The sequence below is a fragment of the Anthonomus grandis genome, chromosome 22 (assembly GCF_022605725.1).
Source record: "Anthonomus grandis grandis chromosome 22, icAntGran1.3, whole genome shotgun sequence".
In the NCBI taxonomy this organism is placed as follows: domain Eukaryota; kingdom Metazoa; phylum Arthropoda; class Insecta; order Coleoptera; family Curculionidae; genus Anthonomus; species Anthonomus grandis.
Genome location: NC_065567.1, coordinates 18056048 through 18077765, shown reverse-complemented (window position 1 = coordinate 18077765; position 21718 = coordinate 18056048). Strand labels below are relative to the sequence as shown.

Here is a 21718-nt window from a genome sequence, read left to right as displayed (position 1 = left end):
CTAACCCAGTAAGGACGGATTGAGTATGTTCCATATGTAAAGTCCCTTTGTGCTTGGGAAAACGTAAAGACTGTTATCATGCAAGCTGTCCAAAGTTATCATGCAACGTAATTTTTGGTACCCAAGTTTGTTTAAGTTTTTAAATAAATTTGTTATCTTACTCTTAGTTTTTTTATTTTGTGTCGCGGTGGTCCACAATATGATCCACCGAATTATTCAAATTTAAAAAAACTGATTGGCAGATTTTCAGTTTTTTATTATTACTAATGTATTAAATTACTACAATTTTACAAAAAATATAAAAATTCATAAAAAAAATATTTTGGCTCTACTAGGTATTTTTTTACCAACTAAATTAGGCGCCGCTAAGAGATAAATGGATTGGAGGAAGAAGACCGATTTAATGGCCACCAAGATCACCGGATATTACACCATTAGATTTTTTCTTATGGGACTATTTGAAGTTTTGTGAATAACAAAGAAAGTTGATGATTTAAAGCAAAGAATTCGACAAGAAATTACTACTTTAAAATAATCGATCCGTAAGTGACTAAAAACTTCTATGAAAAAGATCTGTATTAATGCTTTAATTTTCAAAGTTTTCACACCAAATCAAGCCCTGAACCAACTGTTTTCCATTAAATTCAAACATAACTGTGCTAGAGTTTTCACTATATTTTATGACCTCAGTAAGGCATTTGATTGTATATCTTTTCACATCCTTTTAGAAAAATCTTGATAATATTGTTTTGGTCATATAGGGGTCTCAGTAATATCTATTAATTCCTTAATTATCAAGAGTTATAAAACGTTGAAATGCAATAAACAACACCGGCAATAATCAAACTTCTTAATAATTCTGTTCGTCTTTTACTTTTTTATTCAGTGTTTGTGGCGCCATCTAAGAATCATGGTTAAAAATAAGAAACAAGGTCATTGGATCTGGAAGGATAAACCATTTAAACGACAATGGTTTCAAAAAGTTGTAAAACGCTTGAAAGTTAAAAGCTTCACTGGATTAAGGTTCGAAAGATTGAGTATTACGGAAATTGTATGCTTTACAATGGAAATAAATAGAATGAGTAATATACGTTACAATTTAATTATACTCCAAGACTGCCCACTCTGTACCGATGTGCATATTATCTATATATATAAGAGAGTTTATCCTGACTGACTGACTCATCAATGCAGAGCCCAAACTACAATAGCTAGAAACGTGAAATTTTGCCAACGGGTTCCTTTTATAATGTAGGCACCGGATAAGAACGGATTTTTTGAAATTCCACCGATAAGGGGTAAAAAATGGGAAAATTATTACCCGTGACCTCGAGAACTAAGGGGGCGTGGCTTCGCAGTTTGAACGGAGACTGCCCGCAGCAACGAGTCGCAGGCATCAACTTAAGAAAAAAAAAACTTTACTTGATTTTTCAAAGGCGTTTGACACGTTTAATCACAAACTTCTTCTAGCTAAATTAAAGTATTATACGCTAAGCCAAACTGTTTTAGATGTTAAAGTTTTTTAGCTGTTGTTACTGGATAATATAGCGCTATCAAATATTTATAACATTTCTTTTAACGTATGTATTGCAGAAAATACTGTTGTAGGTTCTATATTATTTCTTTTCATTGCCGATGATACTCAGCTTTATTATGTACCTAAAATTATTCCAAAAGCATGCACTATTAATGACTTACTTAATATTAACAAATATCCCAGAAATAATAACCTTTTTTTTTAAATATATTTAAGTGAGATGTAGTGTGTTTCTTAAACAAAAATACCTTGTACCTTAGGGATAATCTAAAGCTATGCTTGGGAGATCAAGCGCTTTAAATCTAAGATAGTATAAAGAATTAGGGACTGGGTTTGAAGGAGGATTTGCGATATAAATCACATGTGTCAGCTCTGGTCGAAAATGTTATTAATCTCTACATCTAATGGAGACTAATAAGACATTCTTACATTTCCAACATACCGATTACCTCTAACATTCTGAGATAAATAATCAAAACACAAAAATAGCATTTTATATTTTCATACAACTACTCTTTACCTGAAAAAATACTTTTGAATTACTAATTTCCTTTGAACTTATCTTTTTAAGCATTCTGTAATTAGATTAATTAAGTTATAAACGAGTTAAAATGACCCCATCAGGTACTAGTGAAGCAATTTGCATAAAGATCCCTATTGGAATCTTTAAGTGTAAAATGTTGTCAGTTGGACCCTACCACTTTAAGGACGAGACAGGTTTATGAATATGCAAAAAAAGGGACATATTGAATTAATCTGATATTTTAAAATTTTAGATTTATATGGCTATGAATGTTTTAAATAACGTTTTGATGTAACGTAAAATTTATTTACTGATGCCACGGATTCATTAAACTGTCATGTCAGATAAAATATAGCCGGAAATATGGATAAAAATTTAAAACATAGGGCAATTAGGAATGGGTAGCTATGAGTTTCAAAAAGTTACAAAATATGTCATAAAACACTTTTGATAATAATGTCAATTCATAAATATAATCTCAGGTAATACTGGTTTTTAATTTGAAATAATAAAATGAGGAGAACATTGCTGCATACAACAAGTTTGATATTACAAAGTTCAAAAAAATTACTTTTTCTTAGAAAATCATGGTAAATCTATAATTTGGATATTTTAAGGTTCAGAAAGAAATACTTTTTTCTCAATAAATTTTAATGAAAAAATTTAATATTCAAGAAAATTTAATGTTTTTCACTATAATGACATTATATCTTCTTAGAACTTGTAGTTCCAGTCATATATCTTAAAAATTGTCATTGTAAATCTATACAAGTTTATAGTTTAAGGTTCAGAGAAACCACTTTAATGAAGAAAGTCTTATTACGGTGATAAGTAATTAGCTACTTGATGACACACTGCTGAGATGTCTAGGATCACATTATATGTCCTTTACCCTATTTATAAATATAAGATCTAAAAGCACTAAAAACTAATACATAACCAGAAACATATGTTTTTATATAATATGGAGCAGGGCGGAATATAATGTTTATTTTAGGGCCATGTGGCTTTCCAAAGTCCAAGAGGGACCAGTTATTGTTACGAAGCTGTACCCGAATGGGCCCTTAGACACTGGAACTGCAACAAAACGGCCCTTCAGTTTTTGTTCATACATACAAAATGCGCGTTTGCCACTTCGATATCACCCAATCCGCTCTCAGGAATGAAAAATCTTCGGAATTAAATTTTTTAAACTTTAACTACCCTCAGATTTGGTCTTTCCTTTATAAGAAAAATTGGATGCTATACATTTTTAATTGGTTTAAAATTTCCCTTAACGTACATACTGTTAACTCCTTTATTTTAATTATACCTTTATACGTTGGACACAGCTACAAGAAATAGGATAAAAACGACTCCCATGGGGGTTGGCGGTAGGGTAGACAGAGACGGGGCGCCGAACGAAGGGAAATTGAGTCAAGGCAGACGCGTTGCGATTCAACTTGGTGTCGAGAGAATCAGAATCTGGTCGTTGGGGAATTCCCAAGCAATCTCGGTGTTCAGGTCCCGTGGGAGCAGACTCAATTAAACTTTAAGATGATATGCAAGCGCCACCTCCCGCAGCTAACCTCAGGAAAGGGCAACCATCCTCCTTTACCCATTTTATATAAATGATTTTCTAGGGACCGCCCTAATATTATCAGATGCAAAATTTTTAGGTCACAATTATAATATGCATCAAATACACAGAGTAATTTTTCTCTTACCAATTATGAACTTATGACAAAAACATTTTTTGCAAAGAAAAAGAATACAAAATGTTACTCACTAAATTAGAATTTAATTTTTTAGCAAGTAGGTATGCATCTCGATTCTAACAGAACCGATACATAAACCCACTTTAAATAAAAAAAGACTTATGGGGTGCACCCTTGGAAATTACATTTTAATTTAAATACATAAAATATTTATTTTTTTACTAACTAAAAAAACGCTCTACGGATGCTACAGGCAAGCACTGGCAACGAATAGAAGAGGAAGGTGCAGAACGAGAGAAAAAACTAATGTGAGTTGAATAAAAAAAACTATATAATATTAATTCAGGATATACAATTCAAATTAAATCAATTTACCCACAAAACAGAAATAGCAACGATATACACGATACAAATTTTACTTCTATTATTATTCATTTGAAGATAAAAAATTCTTATATTAATACACGCAAAAAACTATGAATGCATTTCATGTATGAAATATTGATTTAAAATTCTAAAAGAAGACTATTTATATATTTGTTAAATCTATAAAAAGAGTAATTTTCTGCAAAAGCAGATAAATGATTTCACATTTAAATGGCCACAAAGCCGAAATCGCAGGATCGCTGATATGCGGCTGTATGATGTTAGTCTATTCTATAGCGATTAAATTATCTAGTATTGTGAGAGAGATGGTTGCCCAGTTTTGATTATGCAATAAATGAAACAGTATAAATAATATTCTCACCTATCTTCCATATTTTCGTAAGAATGAAGAAAAGGAACTATGCAAGCTTTCTATGATATTTTATAAGAAAACCTTATACAGAAATTTTGCAGTTTTTGGATAGAATTAGAGACTGCATCAGTAACTGCATCATCAACTTTCTCGTAATTGTCAAACAGAGAGAGTGAATAATTTGATTTTAAAAACGCCTAGGATATCAGAATATCAACTCCAAAATATTTCATTCATAAATGGCACACCGCACGACGTCTCTCGCGACAGTTGACAGTTCAGTGCAATTCGGTATATTGGCACTTTAATTGGACATAAATACGGAAATAAATAATTCAAGTAGTAATTGAAACCGATCGTAGACGTGAACCATGAATTCATTGCGATCGTCAATAATTCGTGGGTCTCATATAGATTTTCAAACCAAAAAGGGGGTCAAAATTTCACTATTTGACCTTCTAGTGCATCTCACCTCTCTAATATCTCTTGAATCGTCTTAAAATGTTACTTTGTGTACGTAATTAAACCGACCACAGACGCGAATCGTCAATTCACTACGGTCGTCAAAGATTCCGGGGTCTCAGATACGTTTTCATTCCAAAAAGAGGATCAAAAGTTCCTTATTTGGCATTCTACCGTATTTCACGTCTCTAATATGCCTTAAATAATGTTTGAGTTATTTAATTATTTTGTGAGTTACTTTCCGTTTATATTTGAAGCGATCACAGCCGCGAACCATCAATTTATTATTACCATCAATGATTCCTGGGTCTCAGATAGAACAAAAACAAGGTCAAAATTCAATTATTCCACATTCTACCGCATTTCACCTCTTTTATATGCTTTGCATAATTTTGAAATGTTGCTTTTCGTATGTAACTATACCGATCACAGACGCGAACTGTCAATTCATCGCGATCGTCAATGATTCTTGGGTTTCAGATAGGTCTTGGTGCCAAAAAGAGGATCAAAAGTCCATTATTTGGCATTCCACCGCATCTCACATCTCCAATATGCTTTGAATAATTTTGAAATATGACTTTTCGTATGTAATTAGGCCGATTACAGACGTAAATCGTTAATTCATTGCAATCGTCAATGATTCCTGAGTCGCAGTTAAGTTTTCATCAAAAAAACAGGGTCAAAAGTCCAATATTTGGCATTCCACCGCATCTTTCTTATATGCTTTGAATAATTTTGAAATGTTACTTTTCGTATGTAATTGAACCGATCACAGATGTGAACCATTAATTTATTGGTATCGTTAATGATTCCTGGGACTCAGATAGGTTTTCATGTCAAAAACGGTTAAAGTCCATTATTTGTCATTCTACCTCATCTTATCTCTAAGTGATCGTGCCTATTGGTATGAGTGTATAAAAATATAGGTTGACTATTTTCGTGCATTGATTGTTTTAATTCACACCTAACGAATGGTAAAAATGGTACAGTACTGTATTGATCATCATCATCATTCAGCCCTCTGTGTCAATTGTGGCACATAGGCTCCCCAATCATGTTCCATCCCAATCAATTTTGTGCTGTTTGTATTTAGTTGCTGAATACAAACCTCTTCTCTTATATGATCTGAGCAACGCGTAGGCGGTCTGCCTCATTTCGCTAGTCTGTTTTAGGTCTCGACTCAGGAAGTATCTTTCCCATTAATCATTCCGCATCAGTGCACCGTGGCCAACCCATTTCCACTTATGCTTCGCAATACTCAAACAACATCGTTGATCCCGGTTCCTCTGCGAAAATCCTCGTTTCTTATGAGGTCCTTCAAGGTCATACCAAGCATAAATCTCCCCATCTTCCTCTGTATAACTCTTAGTTTCAGTTCTAGAATTCCTCAGCCATATTAGTAGTAGGCACTGATCGAAAACCTTTCTTTTTAGATTGATGAAAATGTGTTAAGGTCTTTAAAGCCTGTACATGAGAAAGTGAGCTCTTTAGTTCGCATGTCTGGTTATCCCTTGAGATGCAGACCTCATGGCCAACATACACGTAACTCAGTGGCGGAGTCAAGGCAACATAGGTCATGGCCTGTGGCGGCAAAATACGAGACAGCTTAAGTATGGAAAAAGTAAATATTCTTTGCATTGCATTGAGAACGTCTTGTTTCTCAATCCATTGATTCAAGATGCTTTGAGAAACCTTAGTGCTGAAAGATCAAGTTCTAGCTCGGAACGTTTATAAAACTATTATTGATCCTCTTTAGAGAAGATTAGTTGAATTGTCTTGCGTTGTTGACAGTAGTCAAATGTATTTCAGTCAATAGACTGTGAAAAGAAATTATTCGTGATTTTGCAGTTGTAGAATCAAGACACAAAAAACTGTGAGGGTGAGTATTGGACAAAGGAGTTCTTGAAATTGCAGTAATAATTTAAATAAAATAAATGAGATTCCAACTATTATTTTTTATGAATATTTGATCTTAAAATAGTTAACAATACTATTGATAAGGCACTCACAAAAAAAAAACATCAAAATAGCATTTTTTTGTTAAAATCAGAGCGGCGAGTTCGAAATTGCTTGGGGCGGAATAATTAAACCGACTTTTCCACATACCTTTTGCAGGTCCTGCAACATCAACGAAAAACAAATCTTTATCAGGATAGATGAAGATACAGACACACAAATAAAATGTTCTGCTTATGAATTCTGAATCTGACACAAATATATTCGCATGTCTCTGTAAAAATTCCAAGGTCCACAATCTGGACTTGTAGGTTAGATTTTACAAAAATGCCAATACCGAATGAAGAATATATTAACCTTTACTCTTGAAAAGTTGTAGTAACTTGGTTTTAATAATATCGTATTTTTTTAAGAGCTTCAAAGTTACAGATTAATGAGGTCTTTTCCTTCCTAGGTTAGAAATAAATAATTTTTCACTGGTATCGAAACGATAAACCTTTTGAGTCACTGAATAATCACTCCTGAGAAAAGTTTGAACTAATATCTTAAATTAATTACAGCCAAGCTAAATCCGGTCGCATGTAATCGATAAGATAGTAAAATGATTCGACTAAGAAAATAAGGTTCCTTGTCGAAAACCCTTCAAAAATTCTTTACTAAGGTATATTATTTTATTCATTTAAATATAGATAAATGCGTTTTTCGAGAAGTTCTTCCCAAACAGAACTAAAACCAATACTAATCCAAAGTACTTTAGAAACTATCCATGACTATAGAAACGTCCAGAATTGTCCTGAAAGTTCCGGAAGGTCGAAAACGGGGAAAGCTTTAATTCGATTTTAAGGGTTTAATAGCATCCCCTGCTTCGTTGAAAATTTCCTATACGCTGTTGTTCTATTATTGTCTAATTCAATGCATTATGGGCAACTCCTAGTTGCCCTATCGGGAACAGTTATCTTCACGCTCCTGTCGCTAGGGTCCCATTGAACGCCTTTGGAAATCGACTGGTTTTTACAAAGCAATGAATGCTTGTGATATGCCCTTAACCACTTATCAGCAATATGGAGGAAAATTTATTTCTTATTTTTACTTTAAAACAAAAAAAATTAACCAACTTTTTTTTTGCATTTTTTTTTTTTGTTTTTCATAGTATATTTTAAATCGATATAAAATAATTAAGTAATAAAATAAAGCAGAAATAATTACAAAGAAATTTCACAATTTAATGACACGCATCAAACGGATGTTAAATACGTTAAATTTTCTAAATAAATCCATAAGCCTTAATTATATATACATATCTAAATGTAATTTATTATGTCTATAATACTTAATACTTTTAAAGTTCAATTATCTATTTTTACAACATATCAAAGTCCTAATTAAAGTGATGTGCGACATTTTTATAACTCGCCATTTTTTCAAGATTTGGGTGCCTGTTTTTTTACAGGAATAAATTTGCCATTTTTAAATAGTAAAACTCAAAAATTTTCTGTACCTAGTGTAGTTAGGAGTATACACCAAGAACAATTCCAATAGGGTTTTTATTAAAATTATAGTTTTTAAAAACATTACGTAGAATCTCGCCATTTTTTCAAGATTAAGACATAATGCTACAATTTTGGCGCCCAACATGGCGGATAATAAATTACATATCTGAGTGGACACTCTTTTAAATAATGCTTAAGTATCAAAATAAATAGTAAATTTAGATGTTCAGTAAATTTAATTATTAAAAAGCAAAGTACATAAAGGTTAATAGTTTCATAATTTTTCTGTATTTATTTTCATTGGTATATAGGTTGATATTGGTTGGAGTATGCACAATGAATAATCTTAATAGCGTTTTTAATGTAATTAGGTTTTAAATATATTAAATAAGGTAAATACGTGAAGCATTACTACTATTTTCTCAAAGTCGCAATAAAACTGATTTCCGATATTTCTTTAACTCGCCATATTTTCAAGATGTTTAGCGCATTGCAATTTTGGCGCCAAACGTATCAGATGATAATTTATAGACATATTTTATAATTCTAAGGTTACATTTTCATTTAAAAATTGAATTATCTTTGTATGTTATTCTTAAAGGAAATTTATTAAATTGAAACTAAGTTATATATGTATAAGTGTTAAATGGTGCGAAAATGGTGGAGGTGCTGGACAACAGTCAGACACCACATAAAAGAACATGAACAATTAAATGATATACATAATTTAAAAGAGCATTTATTTCCCAATGTTAACCTCAATTATAATATTTCTTTGCATCCCTAAGCAATATATGTCAATTTGGGTATAATAGCGAATATTGGACGTATGGATGATTAGTGTAAACAGATGCAAATATTTCTATTTAACAATTACTGCATATAAGATTCTTCAAGAAAGAGATAATATCAGATACGTTTTTCATGTGAAAAATTAAATAAATTACTCTAACAAAAATCCATGAAAAGCCATTAAAAATATAAAATTCTTGTTTTTGTGGCGAAAGTGGTGTTTAATTATGATTTTCTTCACGTACACTGCTTTGCTGTTTACTAGATGACTCCACCACATCGAAAAAATGTATAATAAATTGAAACAAAAGCTGAATTAAGCCGGTGGAACAAAATACCTGCAGCTCAGAATGCATGCAATGAATTGCTGATTTAAAAGAGTTGCATTGTTGAGAGCAAAAGCTATACGATTGACATTTGACCGCTGATCAATACCAAAGATAAGAAATTAACCACTCATGTACCAAATCGATTTTGAAAGTGATATTGAATTATTTTTCCAATAATGGGACAGTGTTAGGTAGTTTTTAATTTATATTACGAGGGCACATTTTCATTATTCTTGAACACGCAACTTTAAATTTAACCCGTTTCGGTGTAAAAATAAATAACGTGCAAAAGGGATTTTTGCATGAGCCAGCTTAAGAATTGTTTCTAGGGATTTCGTGTTACCAAAGAGTTTAAAATGAAACTTTTTGCGACAATAAGTAGAGCAGGCCTGTGTGGCAAAATTAGCCCTCATTACGAATCTGTTAGATCTAAAATAGTTTTTAAACTAGTAATTTATTAACAAAAATTCAGTGTAAAGCAATAATAAACAATTTAAAATAATAACATCCAATTAGACTAAACTAATTAATAACTTAAACCAAGAAATTGTTACAACGATAACAATGACCTCCCTAATTGGGTATTCACTATCACTGCCCTCAATGAACCAAACCAATGGGTTTAATGATGAAGTTAAACTGTCATATTTAATGAATATGGATGATATAAAATTATTCCCTTCGATACAAATCGGCCTGAAAAAGAACGAAAATGCATCGGAAACTTTTAAAATGATATGATATATGGATGAAATTTGGCTTGCATGCAGGCAACATTAACGTCATTCAAACAGGATAATGGCTTAACATAACCTTAGGGATTGAATAATTTTATATGTAAAATTATAAATATTTAAAAATGACGGACTGTGAGCACTCTAAAGTACGGAGAATTGTTAGCTCTTTTTATAATTTTAGAAAGTCACCATCGATTTTTGGTGCCTTTTTAAAAATATAAATATAAATATTAAAAAAAATTATTAAATTAATAAACGTTTTTCAATTTATATCAGTATCGCAAAAGATTTAGGTCAGATACAGTAGAGAAGAGTAAAAAAATGTACTTACAAGAATTTAAATTTTATTAATATGATTATTGACATTGTTATATAATGTAACAAAAAAAATTATGATTAACAAAAAAAATAAAAATGAAAAATTTAAATAAGTTATAATAATTTTTAATAAAATATAAAAAAATAGACAGAAATTGTAACTCAGTTAAAATATATGTACATACACATATAAAAATATACTTTTTTTCTGTGAATAAAAATAGTATTTTGGGTGAGTGCATTTTATCGTTACATTTAGGTATGGATTTAAAAATCCACTACCGTTAAACTATTAAATAGGAAACACATTTTTCTCTTCAGTTTATTATAAAGTATTTAGAAAAGTTATTAATAATAAATTAAAAAAATCCTTTATTACGCTTTTTTTAGCGCTGTACAGTTTATATGAGGTAATAAATGTTACTATTCTTATTAAATATTTTTGAAAAAAAAATAGAAATATAAAATATAGTAAATTAAAATTTACATAAATTGGGTTAATAGCCTTGTGAGCAGAAAATATACCAATACAAATTTGCTCAAGCTTCTCCATCAAATAACATATAAAATATACTATGTTTGTTTTTTTCCTTTTTGATTTTTTAACTCTAAGTGAATTATTGCATATATCAAGTTTTAATTTTATATAAACTATGATATGTCGTAATAGTCTGATTCAGTATTGCAAAAAATACAACTACAATTGTACAGTGAAGCCTATAAAACAATCTAAATTTAGACATCGTCAAACTAAAGTTCGTAAGGTAAAGAAAAAGCTATTTTGTTTGTTATTAAGGTAGTTCTCAAATATCTTATACGATTATAAAATATTAAGTAATAAATTGATTACAAAATGTTGTGACCTAATTGTAAACGAATACATTTAAAAAAATGTTTTTAAAATGCTAAGAAGTAATAAATCAATTACAAAATATTGTACTTAGTAAAATAGGGATAAGATATTGTAATTATTGATAACTTATATAATTTCAAAAATTTATTCCTGTTATAAACGGTAAGACTGACACATAAATAGTATTAAACAGAAATAAGTACGATTAGTAGTAATAGCTTCACTAGGCTAGGCATTAGTTTGTAGGCCATATACCCCAGTCAAACTCCAAGAATTCTTTTATATTATATGGACTTATCTGAAGCAAGATTTTTTTAAATTGTTAGTAAATTTATTAGAGGCTAGACTTTTTATTTCATCTGGTAGAAAAAATAAACAGTTTGATGGAATCACAACTTAATTTTTTTTGTATCATGAATCTGGATTGATTGTTAAATTGACATGTTAACAATTATACTTTTTACATATTGGAAGGCTTGTTGTATGTATGTTGCAGGGAAAGTTAATATTTTCAAATTTTTTACGTGTGGCTTGTTTAGATTTCGTAAGAATTCTTATAGCTTTTTTTTGTTGTATAAATATGGTTTGTCAGTCTGTAGATTGACACCATCCCAAGACACCATACATTATTAAACTCTAATATGCCTATGTACCAATGTCTGTTTTGTTGTGTATTGCATTATTTTTCTTAGTAAGAAGTTGACACTTGCTAGTATATTATTCAATAACAATATATGCAGTTTAAGAGAAAGCTTCTCAGCTATTATAATTAATACTTTTTTTTAAAGAAAATTGTAAGTTTATTATTTTATTTAGGTTAAGAGATAAAAAATTTCAGTCCAACCAGTTTTTTAAATATATGCTTTATTGTGAGTTTGTGTCATGTGCCTGTCTTCTCGTCTTGGATACACCTTCCAGTCTCTAGAAAGATTCGAAAATCGTTTTAATAAATGATGAATAAAATTGGTCCAAGTATCGACTCTTATGGTACCCTCGTTTTGTTGTTGGCTGTAACCCATTTGTTTCCGTGAGTTGTCGTTTATCAAGGTATGACTCCAGGTGGTTATAGGGAGTTCTCCTGACTCCATAAGCCTCGATTTTATCAAGTAGGGTTTTAAGGCTTTGCCGTTAAAATTCTAAAAAAATCCAGTTCCAGTTCTGTTTTTCTCAATATTTATTTCTTGCTTATTTTGAAGTTACTGATTTTTCTTCCATGCGCTACTTTTTTAATTACTTAAATTGTGTAAGACTCTTAATCGTTGTCGATCTGTAAATGTGATAAAACCACTCACTTTTGTAAATATTTTATACAGGAAATTCTGATATCCATATTTCCTGTTTTTAGTGAAACTTCTTTGGTTTTTTGAATCCATTGATTTCTTGTCGTACTCTCTTAGTAACCCTTTTAATTTTCAAGAGAAATATCCGAATACTGGTCTGCTATTAAAGAGAGGATAAAATACAACCGATACAGCTCTGTGAGAGAAATGGCGGCAGTCGCTAGGCACTATTTCGTATTTCGTTTTGAACTTTCGTAAGCGTTCGTGAGGGATCGTGCAGTCGACTCATTGAAAAACCGCTAGGTTGGAATGTCGCTAGCATCGTCATCGTTAGTATGTGTATTGAGTTGTCGAAGTCGAAGTCGGTCTTGCGAACGCATCGAGCCGATTCATTTCAAAACACATTTTGAAAGATAAATAAAAACATTAACTTTCGAAAGAGACAATATTCACGATAAGATTTTAGTGTGTGAATTTAATTATTTAACTTGTGACTGTTGGAATTTTACTTTGCGATAACTGTTTTATTCGCCTTCTTACTACTTAGCATACGAAAGATGCACCACAAGAACTGGATTTAACTTAACCCTTAACCTGTGGGCACACTTGAAAAGTGCTTGTGTTAAACTCATAAGTGAAATGGTTTTTATTTCTATGTGTTGTCATCTTATGGGGTAAAAAACATTGGTACCCCTTTAGGTAAGATAAATATTAAGTTTGTTAATATAATTTAAAAGACACTAACCTCATCCTAATATACCTTTGCAAAGTTAATTAAGTTAAGGATCCAACACAAATAGGACTTAATTAAGCCTTAATATAGGTTCTTTTACTAAAACATGTGGCAATAGAATTCCTAAACTAACATGTGACCACCAAAAATAGTGGAATGACATAAGGAAACAATAGAAATTTAGCGGAAATAAATAATGTCACAATTGTAAGACCGCTGCTGGATTAAAATGATATATAAACAAACAAATTGATAAAAGTCAACGTCGGCATCGGCAACGTCAACTAAATAAACATCATCGCAGGTAACGCCAATGGACAATTTTCTACTTTATATCTGTGGTTTAAGTCCGACATTCCTCGGCATAGCGGGGATTTTATCCACTGGCTTAAGGCATCAGCTTATATCGTTTGTACGGGCGCACCGATAAAATCTATTTATACATAAATCATTTGCACCATAAACAAATTATACCTTAATAGCCTGATTTCTCCTGCAAATGCATTTTTTTCATTTTAAAAGAAAAATTCTTTTACTCTAGTTAAATCCGTTTCTTTCATTTAGTTCAGGTATTGCATCAAAGTGGTTTTTCTTAGCAAACCTTTATCGGCTTAAAGGGAATTTCTTTTTTAAACTTTCATTGAAAGGAGAAGGAAAGAAAATGCATTAACCTATTTGAGTTTAAAATTTAGTTAAGTTGAAATAGGCTATCCAGTTTATATTCTGGTCAAACTTTTAGTAGATTGGTTAATTTTCTATTAATACTACGTCAGTATATATTTATTTAAAACTGCTCGTATCATGTTGGATGCACTGATCAATATTTAAGTACTTGATCTACAAGTTAATGTAACATCATCAAAAGAAATATTTTCTTTGCAACAAAAAATCTACTTAGGTTAGTTTCTATTAAAAAAATATTTGATAAGGTGGCAATTCCAAGACTGACAAGCAGAAAAACTAAAAACCATTATCAATTGGTTATTACCATTTATAACATCTATTGGATACGCTTGATTTAGCGCTTTTGAAATGTTTATTGAGATTTTAAATTGAGAACGGTAAGTAGTGCTAGTGACCAGATTAGTGACAAAAAACCAAAAGTTTTTTAACGGATATTGTTAAGGCTTATTTATTTAAGCTTTAGTTACAACACTTTATTGGAGTATGCATTTTTGTTCAAGAAAGAAAAGTAAATCAAGCCAAAAAAAATTGTTAATAGTTTTTCACAAAGGCTTCTCAAAAAAATATTGAATATCTCATAAACACTAATATAATTTGTATCTTACTGACAGCAATACCTTTAAGGAGGCTTAAATTGAAAGATTATGTTTGTCAATTTAAGCATTTAATGTATATTAACCATATTAAAAGTGACATGACACCGGCAATGCTATACTAGGGCTAATCGACGAATTTGTTTTCAGAAGTATACATTTAGCTTGGTTGCCCTTTCATCAACAAAAGAATTAGGGAGTTCAAAATTTATTTGGCCTATTGGCACTAAGAATGTTTGAATAAAATCTCATGCACAGAATCGAAAATATGTAATATCAATTTTAATCTAAATTGAATCAAGAAACTAGAAGAGAAACATTAAGTTATCAAGCTCATTTAATTGATTATCGTCAGCTATAACGGACGGCAGAGATTAAGCTTACTTTTATAAAAAAATGTTACTGCAGATTCACATATCCAACAATATTAAATATCTCATAACTCAACTTTTTTAAAAGAACTTGTTTACTCCCATGGGTGAAACACCTACAGATAAAACAAAAAAAAGCATAAAAAAATTCATAAAGAATGTGCGGCTTACCTTTATTAACTACTAAATTATACTGGGCGAGGCCCGGAAATAAAGAACATTTTATTTGGTATCTTTATGATATAACCTCATATTTTTAATATTCAATGCATTTGAACATATTTTAATAAATTGTCCAATATGTGGTACATTTGGCGCCCAACATTGTGGCTAATTACTTGGATATTTTATAAAATTAATTTTTTTCAGCGAATACTAATTCTAATATTGAGAGCAATGTTAGACCAACTTCTTTTTTACAATTAGCATATTTTTTAAATGTAATATTATTTATTAAAAATTAAAACAAAACCAAATCAGTCTGCGTCTATCACTAATATTTGTTGAATGGCTATTAGCTTTTTTCCGCAGGACAATAAATTTATGGTGTATCTTAAGTTTAATTACAACATGTATTTTAAAAACATGACAGATGATCAATTATGTTGTCATAATTCCCTGCACAATCTATACTGGTGATTGCAGATGATGACTGACGACTATAAATTCTACTAAAGAACTTGTACCATGGGCACACAGTTGCACCCATGATAGTGACCAGATCAGTAATAAAAAACCAAAAGTTTTTTAACGGATATTGTTACGGCTTATTTATTCAAGCTTTAGTTACAAAAATTTAATATTTTTCTAAATATTTTTCTTTATCAAGTTACGTTAATTACCCTTTAGAATTTATTGGAGTATGCATTTTTGTTCAAGAAAGAAAAGTAAATCAAGCCAAAAAAGATCGTTAATAGTTTTTCACAAAGTCTTGTTTAAAAAATATTGAATATCTCATAAACAGTATTATAATTTGTATCTTACCGACAGCAATACCTTTAAGGAGGCTTAAATTGAAAGATTATGATTGTCAAATTAAGCATTTAATGTATATTAACCATATTGAAAGTGACATGTTCACCGGCAATGCTATACTACGACTAATCGACGAATTTGTTTTAAGAAGTATACATTTAGCTTGGTTGCCCTTTTTTTAACGAAAGAATTGGGGAGTTCAACATTTCCGGCTGGAAATAAAGAACATTTTATTTGGTATCTTTATGATATAACCTCATATTTTTAATATTCAATGCATTTGAACATCTTTTAATAAATTGTCCAATATGTGGTACATTTGGCGCCCAACATTGTGGGTAAATGCTTGAATATTTTATAAAATTATTTTTTTTTAGCGAACGCTAAGTCTAATATTGGGAGCAATGTTAAACCAACTTCTTTTTTACAATTAGCATATTTTTTAAATATATTATTATTTATTAAAAATGAAAACAAAACCAAATCAATCTGCGCCTATCACTAATATTTGTTGAATGGCTATTAGCTTTTTTCTGCAGGACAATAAATTTATGGTGTATCTTAAGTTTAATTACATGTATTTTAAAAACATGACAAAATGACAGATGCTCAATTATTTTGTCATAATTTCCTGCATAATCTATACTGGTGATTGCAGATGATGAATGACGACTATAAATTCTACTGAAGAACTTGTACCATGGGCATACAGTTGCACCCATGATACAAGTTGTTGTTTATTTACATTATCCGACATTTTACTCTGTCTGTATTAATACATATCACATTTTATTGGAAAATCTATTTCTTTATCGAACTTATTCTATCAACTTTTACGAATTTAAATTATTAATATTAGTATTACGCATTATGAGTGCAATATCTGTCTCGATAAAGCAATAAGTAAATCAAATAAACCCCCGCTAGAATCTAGCCTAAATATGGTTCCTTATCTTATCATTTCAATTTTTAATCGTATATGTCAATAAAAAGATCCCCTACTTGGCCAAAAGTATATAATCACAATATTATTTTCTGGTATTATAGTTAATAGTACTATAAATGTTACAATAATCCTAAAATTGTGAGTTATAGTCTGATTTTAAACGGAAATCTTTGGTAAAAAAAATGAATTTTAATTTTTTCTGGCAACAATTTTTTTTCCGATTTAATGAGCAGCCCTGTGCAGAACAATGCAGCTATTAAACTATTGATTTAAAAAACATTGTCATTAGTCCTTACTCATTTGTTTTATATCAAATAATGGCTCGGTTTGACATGGAGTGATTAGCATTTTTAATTAGGGTTTCAAAACGTGTTATTGCATGGATTCGATTTTATAGTGTGTATTTATTAGTGGTGTATTCATTTATTGGGATTTAAATTGAATTTGTAATATTTATTTGTCAGATTATTTAAATTTTAACAAAACCAATGTCAAATGCTTATTAGGACAAATAGATTGGACAGAACTAAATTAATGGAAAACAAATAAACTAAATAAAAAGCAGTTTGTTCAAAATATATTATATTAGTACTTATCTGGAAAAAACTTAAAGATATCGGTAAGTATAAGGCTCTTTAATAATACCAACACTATTAGTATTTATGTGGATCGATCAAAGACTTTTGGTATACTATGTATCCTCCAAATGAACTTCATATCACATTGATTCTAGATTTGTAAGATCAGTACAACTCAGGACTAATATCCAAAGTTAATCTTTTAGAAGCTGGCTGTCAGTTCTGTATTTCTTACATCTTGACTAGCTCCTAGCGGATTTTTTTTATTTACTAAGACTTTAGTACTAGTGATATTATGATCAAGAATTATGTGATTCTTGTAGAGATTCTTACCAGTTTGAGAACAAAGCAAAACATAAAAAATACATCTCAAAAGCCATTTTACTATTTAATAAAAGTCAATATGATTCCTTAACGTGCTGTTCAGTTTGTTTCGCTTTTTCTCCGTTAAGTAGCCTATCGAAATACACTTTGTTCTGTTACTTACTAAAAGAAATTCTTCTTCCATTTTTATTTACGAGAATGCTGAAAATAGGATGCAATTTCTTTAAGGTGTTAGATTCGAGAAATTGAGAGATTTTAGACTGTTTGCACAGAATAAAAAGAAATTTTCAGATAAGATTTATTGAGCTCATTTAATATTAATTGCTAATTCAAAGTGCGAATTTATTAATAATGTTTAATTAATTTTTGATTGAAGTTAGTTGTAAAAAAGCCGTAAATTAGCCTTTGTGTAAAATTAAAATGTCAGTTTGTTAACTCTCCTGTTAATTCCCGCCTAGTGAAGTTTAATGAATAAAAATTGTCTGATTTGTCAACAAGTTTTAAATTAAATCGGGGATCAAAGTTTTCACTAATCAATTCGTCGATACTACACGTACATGTTTTTCATATAACGGCTTTGTTCGGACATAACAAAATTAGATTTCAGTTTAATGAATAGCTTAAAATTAGTTTAGCCGGCATGATAAAAACTGAGTAAAATTCAATGGTTCCATAACATTTTAATTCTCTTCCGTGGCATGAATGTTGAGGCATGGCTGGGCTTAAATCAGGGCTTCTTGTTTTCTGTTATCTTCAAACTTTAGATCGTTTGTCTGCACTTTGGGCAAATTAAATTAACAGTTAGTTTAGTCATAAATTTACTTTGGTATTTACAACGTAGTTCAGGTGGGCCGTGATATATCACTTGTACCTACACTGCTTTATCTAGATTTATTTGAATTTAATGCCAAAGTAGCAAGTTTTATTTGAGCAATGTAATATTGAGGAGAGTTACAGTAGAAAAATGTTTACAAATTAATTATGTTAGAAGTGATATAGTTAATTTTACACTATCGATAAAATTTATGGGTCAGGTTATAAATATCTTTGAATTACGATTTGCTTATTTGAAATTGCTTGACAAGCGTCGAAGTATCGAACCATCTTTTTTGTATCTTATGGTTTAGCCCTTTTCTATAGCATAATCTACAGTCTTAAAAATATTACTTTTAAATATGTTTATTTGTAATGTAAACACCAATATAAAATATTCTCGTATTACACTAAATAAAAGCAATATTATATGCCATTTTAGTTTATGAATAATACATAATAATTTTCATTTTATTTTATCTTTCAATAATGAAATTTGTTTTTCAATTTAATAGTATTCCGCATTTTAATAATAATATTCAATGTGTATATTTTGGGCTTTTTCCAACATATACTGTTTACAACATATAATCTTTGTCATATGTCTGATATCTCACCTGAAACTTTAATACTTTTATGCTTGATGTTACATATTACATCTAAAATGTTCTTTATTTCCGGATTTAATAAAAGTCATTTTTAGGGAAATGAAATTTGATGTGTTGCCATTATATTTAGGATAAGCATATGTATATGCTGAGTTTAAAAAAGAAAATGGAAGAAAGGGTTCTTAAAATATAAAATACTGAAAGAAACAGTTTTTCTGGAGAAACAGCATAATCTGGTTTTGTTATTGATTTTGTTATGGAAAACTGTATGGTGGGACTATACAATTTGGTATTCATAAATTATATTTAAGATGCTTCTTTATTTGTATACTTCATTCATTATAAAAAAGTGATAATATAATATGCTATGGTCTGGTTTATTAAGTATTTTTCATTTAATATAAAATCATGATTAGATTAAAAATATAAAGTAATTTTTTGTAGATAATATATTTATTAAACTCCTAATAATAATACAATTTCATTGGTGATTGTACAATGGAAAAGGCTGCATCTTGCTCCAGTGATTTTTCTCCAGTGATTCTCTTTTACTTTATTTTCCTTGAAGGAATCAAAGTCTGGTTGTGGATTTTTGGTTATCTTGAGTCCTTGATAAATATCTACAAATATGTTATTTTCAACATAGGGAAAAAAGCTTATAACTATTCCGTGGCATGTGCTCTTCCAACTACAGTCCGTTCCTTTTCTTGTTTTCCCCATGGAAATCGTAGTTTTCTGCAAAGCAATTTTTTGTAAAGAATAAACAGCCATTTTTGTTGTTTATTTTCAACTTAACGGTCAAAATGACAGTCGATCGCGGTCTCCTTGTTGCCAGGTGTGACGTTACCGATGCGCTGTTTTCCGTTTTTTCTTCTGCTGTAAATATCCTATTAGCAGAATTTAGTTCTGGCATTTACGTTATTTGCTTATACTTCAGCATTTTAAGCAGATTTTGCATTTAATTTTTTTTTGTTTTTTTTTTAAATTAAGACGTTTTTACCTCATTTTCTATTAGGATGTAGTTGTGACCAAAATTTTACCCTCTATAGGGGATAAATATGAGCTAATTTGAAAACATTTGAAATTTCGGTATAGTTCTCCTCTCATTTGGAAACTGTAATTTCGCAAGGAAGGGAATTTTATAACAACCTCCAGGCGTTTATTTAAGACCAAACCCACTGCGTCTTATTCTTTGGTAGCAAATTTTTGGTAACCCTTATTGGTTTGCTAGGTAAAGGACTTATGATTTCTCCTACATCCAATTTCGATCAACAATATTTCTTTAAGGTTTTTTTTCCTTCTTGTTTTCTCCTAGTTTCTTTTTTTGGTGTTGGATTTATCCTGGGCTTTGATTTATGCTTTTGTTTTTTGAAATTCTGCGATATCTGGTGTATCTGGCTTGACTGGTGGTTGATGGAGGTTGAATTGAACCTTTGGGATCTTTTGGATTCCCATTAATGTCTCAGCTATTTTCCCTGATTGTAACAAACTGATTTAGAACATCTTATCACTGTAGCAGCTAAAACCACCTACAAGAGAAGTGTCGACTGATTGTACACCCGATAACAGTTTAACAGCTGCTAAGTAGGCGAGATCGAGTAGCTCCGGACACCAAAGCATTTTTGCATTTTTTACAAAAATTGTACATCATATGGTGAAACCAGTCATGTTATTTTAAGACGAAAGCATTGGGCTGTTTAAAAACTTATATAGTTAAACCCAAAAACTACATGATATAAGCTACAGAAACAAGATTAAAACTTTTTTTGATACTCTGCAAAATTCATTGTTGTAATTTTAAGCAGACAAGGCATACCCCTAATGCCTGCACAACAAGGGGGAGCGAATTTTCGATTTATGGAATTTTAATTACGCTGTATGCTTAATAAGTGCCTATATATAGTAGTCGTTAGTAAGCCAAAAAGAACTTCTCAGAAAACAACTTCTTCGGCTGCCGAAAGTGCCTTAAAATTTCGGAAATTATTATGTTTTTTAATAATTTAGCGAATTTTTTATTTCTTAAAATTTAACCACCCTGTATGTCTAAAAGGTGCCTATTGTACTCTCAAGTGAGCCAAAAAAAACTAAACGTCCAAAAATAATATCTTCGGCTGCCGAAACCTCCTCAAAATTTCGATAATTAAAGATAGAATCCCATCTATCTTTAATTATCAGAGAGAGCCATTGGTAAGACCCTTGAATCGTGTGAAAATTTACCAGTCGTACAGTTTGAGAAATTTAAAACAATTTTACCATTAGTTGATCTAGAGTACCGATGCAAAGTATTTATATGAGATGTGTCAAGGAATCTCTACTGGAGTTTTAAAAGACGATTGGGCTCTAAAAGCGCCAGGGAAAATGTCACACTCTAGATGGTTTA

At 30.4% G+C, this 21718-nt stretch overlaps 1 protein-coding gene across 7 annotated transcripts in view; it reads left to right on the top strand.

The window, feature by feature from the left end:
* The first annotated feature begins 13047 nt into the window (after nt 1–13047).
* The window catches only part of LOC126749121 (latrophilin Cirl-like), a 278424-nt gene continuing 269753 nt past the window's right edge, over nt 13048–21718 (top strand). For all 7 annotated transcript variants that reach the window (XR_007664896.1, XM_050458770.1, XM_050458771.1 and 4 more), the window contains exon 1: nt 13048–13412. The gene's annotated coding sequence lies outside the window, so the exon portion shown is untranslated. The remainder of the gene's footprint in view (nt 13413–21718) is intronic.